Genomic DNA, 16,127 nt, shown 5'->3' with positions numbered 1-16,127 from the left:
TTAGCCACTGTCTCTATAAACGTTGTTTTTGGTCCACTTCCTCTGGTCTTGGTGTCCTTCTGTTCTTAACTGGATTTTGATTTATCCTGGACCTTCAAAGTCTGTCTACCACTTTACCTAACTGCTCTTTCGTATTTTCAAAAAATCTCTTTGTCTTTTGGGGACACATTCTGAGTAAATGCCACAGTACTGAGTTTCAGTTCTCTAACTGTCTTTGGAACTAGAATGTTTTGGAAGTTGGATTTGTAGGCAGAACCTGTCAAGAAGGATCTCCATGCCTCTGTTTCTTTCTCTCTCTCTCTCCCTTTCACACACACACACACACACACACACACACACACACACCCACACTCTTTACTGACTTTTCTAGGAACTGCAGTTGTGCACATCTTCCCCAGAAGCCCACTCCTGAATCCCAGCCTCTGCAGGTCCAGAGCCCCTACTCTGAAGTGATATTGGGGATATAACTTGCATTCATTCATGCAGTTAACTAAAGTGAAGCACAGCTGTTCTGAGGAGCACTGTGCCAGAAGGACCCTCCAACCCTGGCCATACAGCCCTGGCCACCACATTTCTGCTGGCCCTCTACCAAGAACTCAGCATGACTCCATTTATTATTTTTTTTTCCAAGGAAGACACATTTTACTATAAGAGAAAGGCAGTAAGTGGACAACTGCATAAACAGAAAAGTGGAAACGCAATGTTACAGTTATACGCTGTAGATTAGGCATCAAACCCAACATGGGGGTAAATTTGAGGAGTGCTTATTGGCTCAAAATATTCCCTCAGCACTGAAATTTCACTTATATTCTTTATTAAAGTTGGTTATTCCCCCACACAAGTCCCCCAGATGTGGATGTGGCGAGGAATAATTCTGAATGCTTTCTGAACCTCAATTCTCAAAATCAATGGGTCAGCAAGACCGGACATTATCTCCTTTATAGTTTTAGAATCTTGCTTCTTTATATCCCATCTAATGACCTCATAATCTTTACTACGGTAATAGTCCCCTCACTATTCATCCTGATCTAATATTTATGTAAGAGTTAAATCCTATGTTTTAAAATGCTGTTAAAGCTCACTCTTATTTCACAATATGATGAGTTAACTTTTTCAAGGAGGCTATCCTTTTATAACACTTAGTTTGGGCCAGTCACGTTCTACATGACTTTACGTATTTATTCACCTAATGATCACAATAGTCCTGTGATGTAGATGCTATTAACAGGCTCACTTTACAGCTGACCAAACTAAAGCACAAAAATATTATGTCACCTTCCAAAGGTCATGGAGCACGTAAGTGGCACGCTGGTCCCAGAGACTGTGCTTTTGACCGTTACAAGTAACCACAATATCCACGTCACACCACCTTTGCCTCTAAGGTTAACAAACCGAAATTTTGCATCTTTGTAAGGCTTTAAAGTTCTTTGGGGACAGAATCTAGCTTATTCATCGCATACCATCCAGGGCTGCTTTCAAACTACTATGGCGGCAGAATTGAGTCATTTTGACAGAGACCTTATGACCCTTAAAACTAAAATATTTACTGTTCTGGCCATTTGCAGAACAAAGCTGCCAACTCCTGCTGTAGAGCAATAGTTATGCCTCCTGCAAGCAGTCCTCTTAAGTGAGGGTGTCTTCCAAGCTCTGAGGGGCAGGTTTGCACAGGCCAGCGATGCCCGTTTGTGGGCTGACATGATGAGACACACTCACACTCGACTTCAGGCTGATCTCACAGAGCCTGGACCCGTGGTGTTGGAACCAAAAGGGACCCTGGAGGCCACCTTCATCTGTGACCAAGACCACCAAGAACCTACAGGTGCGCAGACCTGAGCCGGTGGAGGAGCCAGCCTTAGCCTTCGATTCTCTTTAAGCTGCGGCTCAATAGAGTGTCGGGAATTCTAGAGCAGACCTAAAACTGACATTCAGTACATTATTTTGAGATTAAATAAAATATGCACTCCAAGGATTGAGTGCCAGTTTTCAGAGGGGCATGTGAATAAATGCCCCTGCAGAGTCACTGTGCTTTGCAATTTATTTTTTTTAATTGAAGTATAGTTGACTTACAGTATTGTATTAGTTTCAGGTGTACAGCAAAGTGATTCAGTTATACATGTGTATGTATATATCTAATTCTTTTTTTGATTCTTTCCCAGTATAGGCTATTACAAGATGCTGAGTATAGTTCTCTATGCTATACAGTAAACCCTTGTGGTTTATTTTACACATGGTCCTGTGCATCTGTTAATCCCATACTCCCAATTTATCCCTCCCCTCCTTCCCCTTCGGTAACCATAAGTTTGTTTTCTATGTGCGATTTGTTTAAAGAGCAAACTGCTGTATGGCAGGAGTGTCTGGTCTGCAGCCTGCTTGGTGCTTGTGTGTCGGAAAGATTACAAGGCAACCCAGCACGATTTTACCTACAGGTCATCAAGGCTAGTTTACTAGTCCGTTGAACTGCCCCAGGGGATCATCAAATTCTACCTTAGGTAAGTTTTGCAACAGTGTGACAATAATTTCAAAAGGTTTAAGTGAAAGAAATAGCCAAGTTTTTCCCCCTCTCAATTTTTAATTAGTGATATTAAATTACAGAAATACCAAAAAAAACAAAAAACAAAAAACCATTGACCATGAAGTCCATCTGTCTTTTAGGCTCAGGCAGATTGTCTGAAGTGGCACCTAAAGGGTATTCACGTGGGAGGAGGAATTACCAGCGTGAAGCTCCAGTCGCCCCTTCCATCTGCAAAGTGTGGACCTCGAGTCTCCCCGTGGGAGCTGAGTGAACACAGCATCCCTAAGCCCACAGGACCCCGGGCCATACTCAAAACTACATGCAGTAAACCTCCCGGGGATGCTTTGTTCTATTTCATTTTGAACTCGTGTCCCTCCGGAGCCACGTTCACTACATTTCTGTAGCTAAAATTGAACGTGGGAGCATATCGTGTTTTATACTGATTATGATACCACCGTGTCCTCTCGCATTTATTTGTTGGTCATTAGCAGATCTGTCTTGTCCTCTCAGTTCCTAATTTTGACCAAAGTGGCTCATCCCAGATACATGAATCCTTTTGTCAGTGAGTGTCCTTTATATTTAAGCACTGAATGCATCAAGCTCCCTTAGGCATCTATAATGAGCAAAACGCTATCATATTTTAGCTAATGGCTGTATTAACTTTGTTATCTCTTCGTAGAGGCGCAGAGAGAAAGCTGCACGTGCACAAAGGGAACGTAGCTTAACAGGAAGGGAGTGCCGTGGCTCGCATTTTCCACCGTATCACACGCAAACCCGAGGACGTGTCGCGGTGGCCAGTGGAGACGGCGTTCCCCGGTGGTACTGTCTTTCCCTGCGTAGACACAGTGGGCAGGTGTCATGATTAGACTTGACAGCTTGAGTTTGGAACTCCAAAGGGAACGCCAAGGACAAGGAGGTAGTGAGGTGGAAGGAGAGGAGCTGGGGACCATGGGAAGGAGGGGCCGCGTGCGAGAACTTGGGCTGCTGCCAGGAGCCACTGCCAGGGCTGGGGTCCAGGGAAATCTGGCCACGCTCTCCCCCAAATCTGGCCTCCCGGGAGCTGGAAGGGAGACACCAAGGATAAGGTACACACCACTCTATTTGCTATTTGAGGCGTTTGTTCGCTTTTCTGTTTTAATGACAATGATCAGGGTTGCCTGCAGTGCAAGTTCTGGGGCACAAGGTTTTTACCAAGGAGAGACTGAAATTCAGAAACTGCGTGTCACTCTTTATCTGGCTCTTATCCGACATGTACACAGTTCCTGATGGAATACAGGTACAGTAGGAAAAAATATCTCACCCCCAATATTTAGGGCCTGATCCTTTCTGAATTTAAGACACTTCCAGAGTTGGGATACATTAAGCCCCAAAGCTTACAAAAATTAAAACAAAATTACCTGGTAAGGTATGGTACAAACCATGTAATTTAAATTTCCTAAGAAATGAACAGTTTTACAACCATTATTATATGACTATATTTGATCTCAACTTGTAATTGCTTAACATATGCACATGCTAAGAACATCTTTTCTAGTCAGGACATATAGATTAATTCCATTGTTTTTATTGGATGCAGAGTATGTCACAGCTTGGATATATCAAAATTTATTTAACTCTTTCCTTACTGATGGTCATTTAATTTGTTGAATTTGTTACCATGTTTTGTTTTTTGATACTAAAACTAGTTTTGCAATGAAAACAAAAAAAGAAATGAACAGTTTTTAATTGCATTGTTAGAAGACCTTTTATTCAATACAAATATATTATAAAATCTTGGATGTGTATTAAGTATCTCTCTCTTTCAGTCATTTGAAAACGTATGGGTTTATCTAATAGGAGAACATAATGCAATAAATCCGAGTGCATACCCAAATATATTTTAATTGCCAATTATTGCACTGAAAATAAACATTTGCATTAGATACCCATTTCTGTAAAAAAGTAATGCTATAATTTTTAAGTAGTATTTATTCAAAGCAAATACTTTTTGATATACAGGTGGGCTGTGACAAAATGGTATCATCATGATTAAAATCCGCAGAAACCTAAGGAAGAGAAAAACGAGCCCTTTGGAAAAGATTCATCCAAGGCAGCAGTATACTATGTTATGCCTCTATCTTCCTAACTTCTATTTTCACCTGGAGAGCCATCTTCTTTATGGCAAAGATCTGTGTTCCATGAAATTGATTAGATGTTTTTAACAAGAAGTCATTTTTGACCCATTCATTATTACCCTCACAACCCTGAATGTTACATATAGTCACTACCCAGTCATTTGTAACCTGGTAACTCACAGCATCACCGCTCATGCATTCATCATTATACCATCTCAGCATCACCAGCCATCACAGCATCACCAGCCATCACAGCAGCAGCATCTCAGCATCACCAACCATCACAGCATCACCAGCTAATGCAGCAACTCCAACCAACACACGCCCACTAACCATCACAGCATTGTCGTACCACCAGAACATCATCAGACAATCGGAACATCACCATACCATCAAAAATTGTTTTTTAATCAATCCAATGATAATATTTTAAGAATAGAGTATAAGGAGAAATTTTTATGGACCAATTATGCATGTTTCCTGGGAGTCCAGACTGAGATATATAAATGATCTGCAATTCTCTGAGAAATTGTAACACAGAAAGTCTGGTCTGATACATAGATTTGGTTAATACTTTAACAAGAATTGATAAGAATGGAATATATATGAGGGAAATATCAAGAGAGAATGTCAGCAATAATTAGAAAATATCACTGAAAGAAGGAAATCAGCTCTCAGAGGAGCTGGAATCACACCAACAATAGCTGTTGCCCATTTCCTAGTTTTGCCAGCTTGGATACCCTACCACACCTGATTTTATAATCCAAACAACTTGCTACTAAATCCAGTCTCCAAGACCTCTTGTGTGCATGTGTTTTAAGTTTATACCTACCACTGCTCAGAGCCACCTTCCTTGAATTACTTCAGTACCTGCCAAGCTTTTTGCCCAGGTTTGATCCAGTTGTTGAAAACTAATAGCTAGAAGAGCAAATCTGCTGGTGACACTGCGTCACTGCACCACTGAATCGTGGACAGAGTTCCAACAAGCACCTAGGCCTTACGTGGAAGAGCAAATCTGCTGGTGACACTGCGTCACTGCACCACTGAATCGTGTATGGAGTTCCAACAAGCACCTAGACCTTACATGGCAACTGTCAGAGCCAACAGGTAAATCTTTCAGGATCTAGTCATTTTCAAAACTGTTCCACCTCAGAAATTAGATGTCCATCATTTATGGACAGTATCTGTGATCAGAAATCTGAGTAAGAGATCAAGTAATCTATGGTTAAGGCTATGATACTGATTTTAACTCTTAGAGAAGTTTACTTAAAGAAAGTAAGAAACTATCATCAAAATAAGAATGCCTTTGAAGTGTATATAAATTGTATTTAAATTGCTGTGAAAATCAAAAAATAGTTATGCCATTATCATATTAAACATACCCTTTGTTCCCTTTTCTTTGTTGATTTCATTAGAAAAACTACTGGCTTTGCTTTTTTTAAAAACCCAGTTCATTCTAAATTAGATTTTGTATGAACTGGAATGTTTCAGGGAGAAGAAAGGGGTAAGTCTGAGAAAAAGATCACCCACAGACCCTCTGGGTTTCTCCCTTCGATGGATTCAGATATTTTCCCACACACTCCTATTCTATCAACTGATGTAAAATGTAGACCTACAGCATATGTGTAAACACGACTCCAAAGACGACGGAGGTGATCCTCTTTCCAGGATGGAATCTGAGGTTTGTTTTTTTTTTTCAATTTTTTTCTTTTTTTTTTTCTTTTTGCGGTACGCGGGCCTCTCACTGTCGTGGCCTCTCCCGTTGCGGAGCACAGGCTCCGGACGCGCTTGCTCAGCGGCCATGGCTCACGGGGCATGTGGGATCTTCCCAGACCGGGGCACGAACCCGTGTCCCCTGCATCGGCAGGCAGACTTTCAACCGCTGCGCCACCAATCTGAGTCTTTTATGCCCCGTGTGTGTGCTCAGCTGAGCTGTGCCCCGACCCCTCATGCAGGTCCTGCCCCCAGATCCCAAATCAGCCAGTGTGGAAAGCGCCCACCGAGAGCACAGTGTTGCCCCACGCCCTCCCCTGTCCACACCGCTTCAGTTTTAACATCACTAGTTAATCTAAGTCTTATTCCCTTCTATTTGCACGGACACGGCTCCCTCTCAGAATGTGTCACCCAAAGCACAAACTGAGTGTCTCCTCAGTGGACGCCCAGAGCCAAGTGTGGTACCCAAACCAGGTTTGTTCAACGGTCAGTGACTCACAGAAGGGATGAAGGGATACAGAGAACGGCTCACACCCATTTCCCCGCCCATCGGATGTATTCACTCATCACAAAATTTCCATGACAACCCAGAGCTGCTTTCCCACTTCAAATAGCACACCCTAAAAGCCGTGATTCCACATGCTTAAAATAAGGTAATTGTCAAGAATAAATTTCCCCTAGAGCGAAATTAAGGGCCTGTCCAAATGTTTTTCAGATTGTTATAATTGTTTATGCAGTACTGCTTATCCATCCGAACTATCTACAGAAATGGACTCTAACTCAGCAAACAGACAAATTTACTTGGCTCCGTTTTAAGATTAAAAGCAAGATTACAAGTTAAAAGGAGAACCCGTTTGATTTTTGATACTCACTGTACCTCCTTACTAGAAAATTATACGTCCTGAATACTCGACATGCCAATACTCCTTCTTAATTGAAAAGGAAGATTCATACAGGAAGGCAGAGGTTTTTTTTATCATTTTGAACAACTAAAATGTTACAGACGAATGACACGAGTGTGAAGAGAAAGAGAACAAAGCAAAGCCCCTACCCAGCGCCATTTCTGCGACAGCTCCTACTTGGGAAAATAACATTGTTCAGCATCGCTGGGGGATGATAACCCCTCTATTAAGTAAAAGGAATGATATTGGTTGGGATGACTCAGAATTGCCTTGGCACTTAAATAAATTCACGGGGGGTGTACGTGCTCTTAGTACATGTGTTTATCTAATACCTAAAACTTCTGTTTAAATAGAAAATGGTCACAAACTGTTTCTTTTTATCTTGTAAGGCAGAAAAATGGCATGTGAGCGCCGGCCAGGAAAATAGTCCCTGCGTAAGTGAATAAACACCCTTATCCTCCCCACGGTAATGGACGTGCCAGGTGATCTCCCCTCTGGCACTGGAAATTATTCATCCAGTGTACTCTTAAATCTACCATTGTTTCCTGGTTTTTGAAGACTTTCCCAAAAGGCATTAGCTAATTTATCCGACTGATTTCATAATGAGAAGGGGATTAATTACCTCTCCCCATCTTTGTCTCCAATCAACTCTCCCTCTACAAATAAAACTACCTAAATATATGTAGCTAATGAGAACAGAGAGGAAAAGCTAAGATTCTGCATTTAGGAATGAGTCTCAAGTCTGAGAAACTGTCCTAGTCCAGAGGACCCTCAGTGGATACGACGACGCCTTGTAACAGGGAATCCAGGATGGGATTGGTAAGAACTAAGGAAACAGGAACAAACTATGGACTTTAGTTAATGACAATGCATCAGTATTGGTTCATTCACTGTGACAAATGTGCCCTAGTAACGGAAGATGTTAATAATGGGAAAGTGAGCCTGGGATGCATGGGAACTCTATACTACCTTCTCAACTTTTCTGTAGATCTGTCTATTCTAAAATAAAAATTATTTTAAAATGCTTTCTCTTACTGACTGAATTATTTTGACCCCGATGAAATATATTTAGATTATGCTACAGTCAAAATTAGTCTAAAGATTTTTACAAAGATCTCATCAATTAAGAGATAGAGCTGAACTGTGACAAAACACCGTCTTCCTTTGATTTTATAAAACAGTGTATTTTTCTATGCTTATCTTCATGTGATTAATAAAGCATGTAGGTGAAATGAGCTAGCAGAATTCACCAAAGTTGTAGAACATTTTGAGTTGCTCCATGTAAAATGATTATGAATCAGATTCAGGAATTACGCAGAAGAGTCTCTTCCCGGGGACCAAGGCACTGTGGAATTGGCTCATTTTTATTAATATTCCATCGTATTCAATAGGTGACAATGGTAGGAAGTCACCATATTAAAACTAAGCACAGGGTGTGGGGTGGTCCACGACGGTGAAAACTACGTGGCTTAACCAGGTCATAACTGGGCCAGGAACTGCTTTTTGGGACACAATGCCCTAGGAACGGAACAATTACAGGAATCAAAAACGACCAGAGCCTTTCTGAGTCTTTTATCAAATGATTCCGCAAGACGATTCATTTCTAAAATCTTTCTCTCACTGACTAATAAATATCTTCCATAGATGTGGATGATGAACGTGTATATACACGCTTGGAAGTTTTAATATTTTACTCTCATAAAATTAGTAGAAGTGAGGGGCTCTGCAGTTTTCTTTTATTCCAGAAATAAGCTTTCCATATAATCTAATGGAATCACGTGTGCCTATATCCTTGTGTGCGTGTGTGTGTGTAGAAGCAGGTCACAAGTGATGCAGGCTCGCAGATACACTGAGAAAGCTATCAACCAAGTGAATAAATCAGAGACTACGTGTTCCTGCCCTTACCCTGCAGAGCTAGGTTATCATTTATGGGTTGTTTGGATTTCTTACCCCCTCCTGTAGGGAGGAGAATTGTGTGAATTCTTCCTCATGCTTAGATGTGTGAAAAGTAGCCCTAAACGTTCCTTGAGAAAGCAAACATTGTAGTTAATGCAGCACGTTAACATATTACAAATGTTGAAATGGACTTTTTTCCTTTGTGATAAATCTGTGCTAACAGTGGGTTCTTCTCAGCCTCCTCCAGTGTGGCTGGTCCCTTGAGAAGGTTTCTAACGAACAGGGGTCTGTGGAAATCCAGCCAGGAGAAGTGTGAGCCCACGCGGCCTACTTCACCTGACGGCCTGTTGGCAAATGGAGAAGATCCCGAGATCAGCTCACCCCACGCTGTGATTCCCAGAGCACAGCCTGGTCAGGGTGCTTGGGGGAAAGTGCGTCAGGGTGAAGTTTTCCTTGTTGGGCTTCTTTACAGAAGGGGAAGAGGAATTGAATATCCTGAATCCGGTCCACGTGGGGCTCCCACTGGTGTAAAGGGAGGATTTGAACACGAAAGGAATGTGAGTTGCTCACTCTAACTCCTGCAGGGTGTATGTGGCCCAGATTCCTGCCCTTCACAAACAGCCTGAATCAGGGCTCCAGACAGGAAAATGAAGCCCATCCCGGAGGCAGTGCCCGTTTGAGCACCCTCGATTTTTTAAAGACGTTTTGAATAATTTTTCTTCATTTTCTTGTCTTCATGGTGAATTACAGCATCCCCCCTGCTATTTATAGCGTTTGCACATCAGTCTAAAGACCGGGATAGGGTCTGTTTCTGCAGCACAGAGGCTGCCCTTGGATGACGGGTCACGTGCGTCAAATCCACGCCAATGTGTGACAAAGCGCTCTTGGAAGGGCCAAGATGTGAAAAGACTACTGGAAAGCACACACGTGGTTTTTGAAAGAAAGGGGAGAAAGAAACGGCACATTCCCATCCCCAGCAGACAGAGAGACCGGCAGAAAGTGCTTCATTTTCAGTAAAACTTCTCAGGCTCCACTGAAACCTGGATCAGGTTTATTCCTAGTGATGCCCCTGGTGGCCCTGCAGTGGGAGTGATTACAGGGGTGACTTGCCCCCCACCACCGATATCGTGGGGATCATAAAGGGCCCCTGGGGAAAGTAAACCACAGTTCATGTCCCTGTAAAGGGAGCAGAGGAGGCAGGGACCCTGCGCTCTCCCCAGACCCCGGCCTGTGCCTTCACGTCCTAATGGGATGTAACAAATGGACTGAACCCCGAGGCCATGGGGCTCGCGCTTACACGCGTAATGATTTTAAAACGTGTGGCTGCATCTTGAGGAAGAACAGACCTTGACATATTATCCGTTATCAAACGGCGGTAATTGACACAGAGACAGGCTGCGCTTTACCCTGGGTTGTGATGAATCTGCCTGGCTGACCCCAGAGCCTGCACTTCTGAGCGCCCACGACTCACGACCTGACGCTCTGTCAACTGCTCCAGGAGAGATGAATTACGGATGAGGTACTAATGACGCATTTCATCACCTGTTTACCTTCAGCGATCAGTGGCCCTCCTTTAATTTACCAGAAAGACGTTTTTTGAAGCTACTGTCAGTTAGAACGGCCTCTTGTTTGAAGTGGTTATAAAGTAACACATACCTGAGGAAACTTGGCTTCTGGTTCTGGTACTAAAGTCCTACAGGAAGAGAAAGAGAAAAAAAAAAATCAGCGTTTTCTAAACAAGAGAGGAAAGGTTAACACTTGTGACTTCTTCCATTAGTAGGTTTTACTTCTCAAACAAGGGCCGCCAATAAAGTTAACCCATCAGAATATGTTCTCATGATTTAGGACCAATACTGAAGCAGAAGTCCCATAGGCTCTGTGCTGCACTTCATGTCAGCATCCATTCCTAATATGTGGAGGGTCACAGAGGCACCATCGCAGAAAAGAAAGAGCAAAAGAAGTGGGCTGAGATCCCAGCTCTGCGTGGCATCGGTAGCCACTTATCCTACCGCATTTTAAATTTCCTCAAACGCCTTTCCCACTGGATCGTTGTGCAAATAAGACAAAATTAGAAATGGTTTTATACTGTCTGGTACCAAGCAAGCAGCCGTGCCATTCTCCTTTCTCTTGCATTTTAACAGCTACTGACATTCAATCCTATTGATTTCAAATCAACAGATATTTGTGCTGCAGGGGATAGAAATCCTCATTAAGGAACCATAATAACCAAATAACTATAATAAAAGGTAGAATAAAACAGGCAATTTCTCTAAGAACTTTCTTTCCTGTTTATTTCAGTTTTAGGTTTGTTTTCTTTTTCCATTCTTCATTCATTTTTATATAACAATATTACATGAAATCTCATGAAATCTAGTTTAATATGTCCTAGTTTCGAATCCTAATGTAATTCACCCCTGAAAAAAATCACAAAGTTGCACTAGCTTACAATCACCTCCCACACAGAATCTAAACTCTACCTGGTGGGTGAAGCCGTGGGCATTTACTAACCGTATCAGCAGACGCTAAAGTTACACGTGACAGAACTCAACTCAAACCAGCTTGATCTGGTGGCGGACATACTGGCCCCCTTGCCTAAGAAAGGGGCAAACGGCCTTGGGCATAGAGGGATTCAGGAATGCAAACATCTCCCCAGGAAGCCTTCTCTTCTTCACCTCCAGGCTCTGTTTCCCATTTTCTTGGCCTCCTTTTCAGGCAGGCGGTCTCTCTCTCTAGGCTGGCAAGATGGCCCCGTGGCAGTTCTGGGCTTACAACGTCCCTACAGCCAGCAAATCCAGCGAGAAGAAATCATCTTTTTCAGGAAATTCTAGCAAAAGCCTTAGAAAGGTGGTGCCTGGTCCAGTTGGCTTATGGCCCCTTCCCTGAACCAATCACTGTGGCCGGTTGGTACAGACTCTGATTAGCCACCTCTACGACTGAAAGGGAAGGAGGCCAAGCACATCACACACATTCAATGGGTTTTCTACAAAAAAGACATGTTCAGTTACAAGGAAAATTATAGAAGAGAGTACTGGCTAGTCGGTGATACCCCTGCTCTGGTCCTGAGGCTGACCTGGCTCCGACCTTCCTTCTTCCTTAGATACAAGTTCCTGGGGGAGGGGCAGTACGGTCTTCGGCGACCTTCACTCAGGACACCGACTCTGCCTCCCAATGTTCTCCGTCCCGGAGAACTTCCGTTTTTACTCTGCCCCATTCTCCTTCCCGGTCCCTAAATCCTCACACCTCTCTGCACCTCTCTGGTCAGTGACTTGTTTGGCCTCGTAAGCTGATTCCTGAACAAGGCTGTCCTTATCAGGCTACCGGATCCCTGTCACCCTGGTCACCTCCACGAATCCTGTCCAGCCTGGTTTCTAAGGAACCCGCACACACGTCCCCAAAACTGTTTCCCAGCTTCTCTCTTACTGCTGTCCAAGCTCCAGAGACAAAAGCGCCCAAAGACAAGCAGACTTTCTCTAAAATAGTCCTCTTTTGCTAACTCCTTGTGAGTTTATCTTCTGTCACTTTTTTTATTAGCCTAAACTAATATACTCCTCAATTTCTCATTCCATTAAATCTATTCATGTTTTTCTAACCACCTCCCCCCCTTATTTCCTGACTATTGGACTCTGATATTACTTTAAAGGCCACAGAACCATTGGAAAATGGAAAATGGTATGGAGTTAGATTTGGAAGGCACGGCTCAAGGACCAATTCTACCACTTCTAACCGGGGACTCGCTGCAGATCACTCCCCACGGGGACAGCTCAGCGTCGGTGAACTGCGACACTGTCCTCAGAGCTTGCTGTGAGGCTCAGATGAGACGGGGCATGTCTGTCAATGGCAAATATTTTTCAATTGTATGTTTCAATTTTTATACTATTTATTATTTATTTCACATACTTGTTTTCATGATACTTTGGTTTTGCTACTTCCACCCAATTAGACGCATTTGAAGGAGACCAGGAATTATGAACTATATCCTGCTAGCATAGCTTTAGGAACACAGTAGATGCCCAATAAGTATTTCATTTCATGCTTGGCTCTGAAATATAACGTAAGGAGAAATACTTGGCAGTTTTGAGCCTTTAAAATTGGAGTGTCAACCCTACTATCACTATAACTTTAACGCCAAAGTCAAATCTTATCATTTAGGCAACATGGAATAGATGAACAGAATTCCATTTATGTAGAACTGTCCAGAGGGAGCCATTAATTCATTTTCTCTTGAGGAATGAGAAGGAAAGCCAATTGCAGTGTAAAATTAATGACTCGTATGTCATTATAAAGCTGGGAATACCTGCTGAACTTGTAACTTAATTTTGGATTCAAGGAATAGATTATATTCGCCCAATCTTATCCTTCTGCATGGAAAGCAGAGAAAACCAATGTGGAGAATGAGTGACAGACAGACACAGGGAGACACACGAATAAGATGTGAAAACGCCATCCTCGTTCAGTGTCCCTCAGCTTAGACTGCTTTCCAGTCTTGCGTTTTATGAGGCACCTCAGCATCCTTGTAATAAGTTCCCATGTTTACTTAAGATCATCTGAGTTGGATAAAAATCAGCCCTGATCAACAGTTTAATAATGTCATTTCCAATACACGAGACAAGTAAAAATTCTACGATTATTCACTTCATGAAGGAAGACAAAATACTAGGTTCATGATATTAGGATAAATATTAGGATGCAAAAGGTGAGGGAGATTTTATTTCTGTGTAGGGTGGGCACCTGCCAGAGGACAGAACAGCTCTTTCCAGGCACAAGGAAGCTAGTTTCTTTACTAATAGATGGTACTGGTTGAGTCTAGAGTCCCACGCTGGACACTCAGATTTGAACCAAGCCCCAGCACTGTGATTAATAGCTGCATCACCATTCACACATCACAGAACCTTTCTGTGCCTCCTTTTCCTCTTAGTAAGAGGCAAACAGCAACGAAATCCATGGCAAATAGCAACGAAATCCATCACGTAGCGTTGTTTGGATGATGAGATGTTGAAATGTACCAAGCACGCTTAGTATGTGCCTGGAATGAAGTAATATTCAGTAGCTATAACTGTATTTATGACTGTGGAATTAGGGGTTTTTGCAGAGTTGAGGTTAGCGGTCTGCTCTTGAAAGCAAAATATCTTAGAATTAACGAGTAGCTCCGGTCTGTTGAAGCTGCTCCCACAACAGCTCAGAGCAGCGTTTCTCCTCTCAGTGACCAGCCTTGGCAACGTCTCCACCTCCACAGCTGGGCTTGCACTTGAACCCATTCCATCAGGAGCATCCCCTCAGTTTTCTCAATCCTTTACATCCTTAGCCCTGTACCACAACCACTGACATTCCAATCCACGCTACTACAGCATCAAGAACCTCCAAGAAAATACAAATATTATTTACTAAACCTGATTCGCTATGGGATAAACATGCACTGGTGTCTATAACAGGGAGATTTTCTTCAAAGCAAAATAAAGCAAAACAAAATTTTAAAAAGCACTATCTTAATTATTCATTTCTGACCTCAAGTTTCAATTAATGGAAGGCCTCATTCTATAAACAGTCCAATGAGTGACCAAGTGTCTACTTATCGGTCCATCTTCACTGCCATTTATCAACCTATCAGTTAAACCTGTTTATCATTCCTCGTGATCCTTAGTCCCAGTATATTGGATCTAATTCTATCTTTAAAGCATGATCTACCGGGTACACTAGTGAAGTCCCAAATTATTGTTACCCAGATGTGGACTATTTCCACTGTTTAGCAAACCTAACCAGAGTTTGGGGAGGATTCTAAAGGAGATTTAATTAAATCCTCCCATTTTATTAGACCTCAGCATTTCTGGTAAGAGTTGAGTGTGGTAGAACACTGCAGTTGGGGCTGAAATAAAATCTAGAGCCTGTCTGCAGACTTCATTTAATTATATTACTGCTTCCATGATGAACATGGAAATTACGTGTTGACTGGAGGATCTGAATCACAAAGAATGACCTCTAAATAAAAGAGCTTTTAAAAACCTTAATTTGATGTCTTGGTTGAAAGATGCTAAAAATAAAATTAAAACTAAGCTCTTTCAGGGGAAATACTAAAATATTCTCATCTCGCCAGCAAAAGTACTCTAAAATCACATGCCAATTATACAGCTTTTAAATTTATTTTAATATTTGTTTCTTCTAGAAGTAAACAGTTAATGAAATCTTTAAAAAACAATTCTCAGTATTAAATGGCCTTGCGGCTCCTTCTCTATGTACTTACAAATGTTGGTGTATAGAGACCTCACTTCCGTGATCATTTTCAGCTTAGACGCCTCAGGGAAAAAAGTACAGGTCATGGTCTGAAAAATGAAACAGTGGTATTTTAACTTAGCTTTTTAAAAAAATTTATTTATTTTTGTCGTACTTTAACATGGTCACATGTTAATATATATTTTCCCTAAGTTATATAGAGCATAAAGATTAATTTGCTGGGTTTTTTTTTTTTATGTTCGTCTTCTGTACTCATACGTAGGGCTACCAGTTGCTAGAGAGAAAAAATAATTTTTCTCCTTCCCACTATTGTGGTAGAGAATCACACTCTTAAACCTCCCAAAAGTCATTAAAATACATTATCTGCTAGCAGAGAAAGTGATTTTCCTTTATTTGTAGTTATTCATACAATAAATCTAACTAACTCTTGAGAGCTAAGTCCAGCCCTGAGTATGAATTTCTACCCTATCAGCTGCAGTGTGGATTATCTGTAAGGCGATAGAAATTAAGCTTCACCAAACAGAATTGCATGCTGGTTCATGGTCATAATTTAAAAAAAGTTAAATGAGATGGAAAGAGTAAATTTTTCTTCTTAATTGACTACTTCCTGCAATTCATCACTTTAGTCTTTCATAAAGAAATCTACCCTCCACACCAGCCCTGTACCTGACCAAACACCACTGTCTCAATACATCAGTGATATTTTCCCCACTAACCATTTCCATAAGATTTTTTAATTATTAACTTTCCTACAGAACAAAGAAA

At 41.8% G+C, this 16,127-nt stretch overlaps 1 long non-coding RNA gene across 1 annotated transcript in view; it reads right to left on the bottom strand.

The window, feature by feature from the left end:
* LOC309836152 overlaps positions 1–16,127 on the bottom strand; it is a 187,078-nt gene that overhangs the window by 56,607 nt on the left and 114,344 nt on the right. Inside the window, exons 4-5 of the long non-coding RNA XR_014298107.1 lie at positions 15,373–15,451; positions 10,794–10,830 (exon numbers count right to left, since the gene is read on the bottom strand). This is a non-coding gene — a long non-coding RNA (uncharacterized lncRNA). The remainder of the gene's footprint in view (positions 1–10,793; positions 10,831–15,372; positions 15,452–16,127) is intronic.

Source organism: Grampus griseus (genome assembly GCF_964374135.1).
Source record: "Grampus griseus genome assembly, chromosome: 18".
In the NCBI taxonomy this organism is placed as follows: domain Eukaryota; kingdom Metazoa; phylum Chordata; class Mammalia; order Artiodactyla; family Delphinidae; genus Grampus; species Grampus griseus.
Note: the sequence above shows the minus strand (reverse complement) of the source record. Positions and strands in the feature narration are given on the sequence as shown.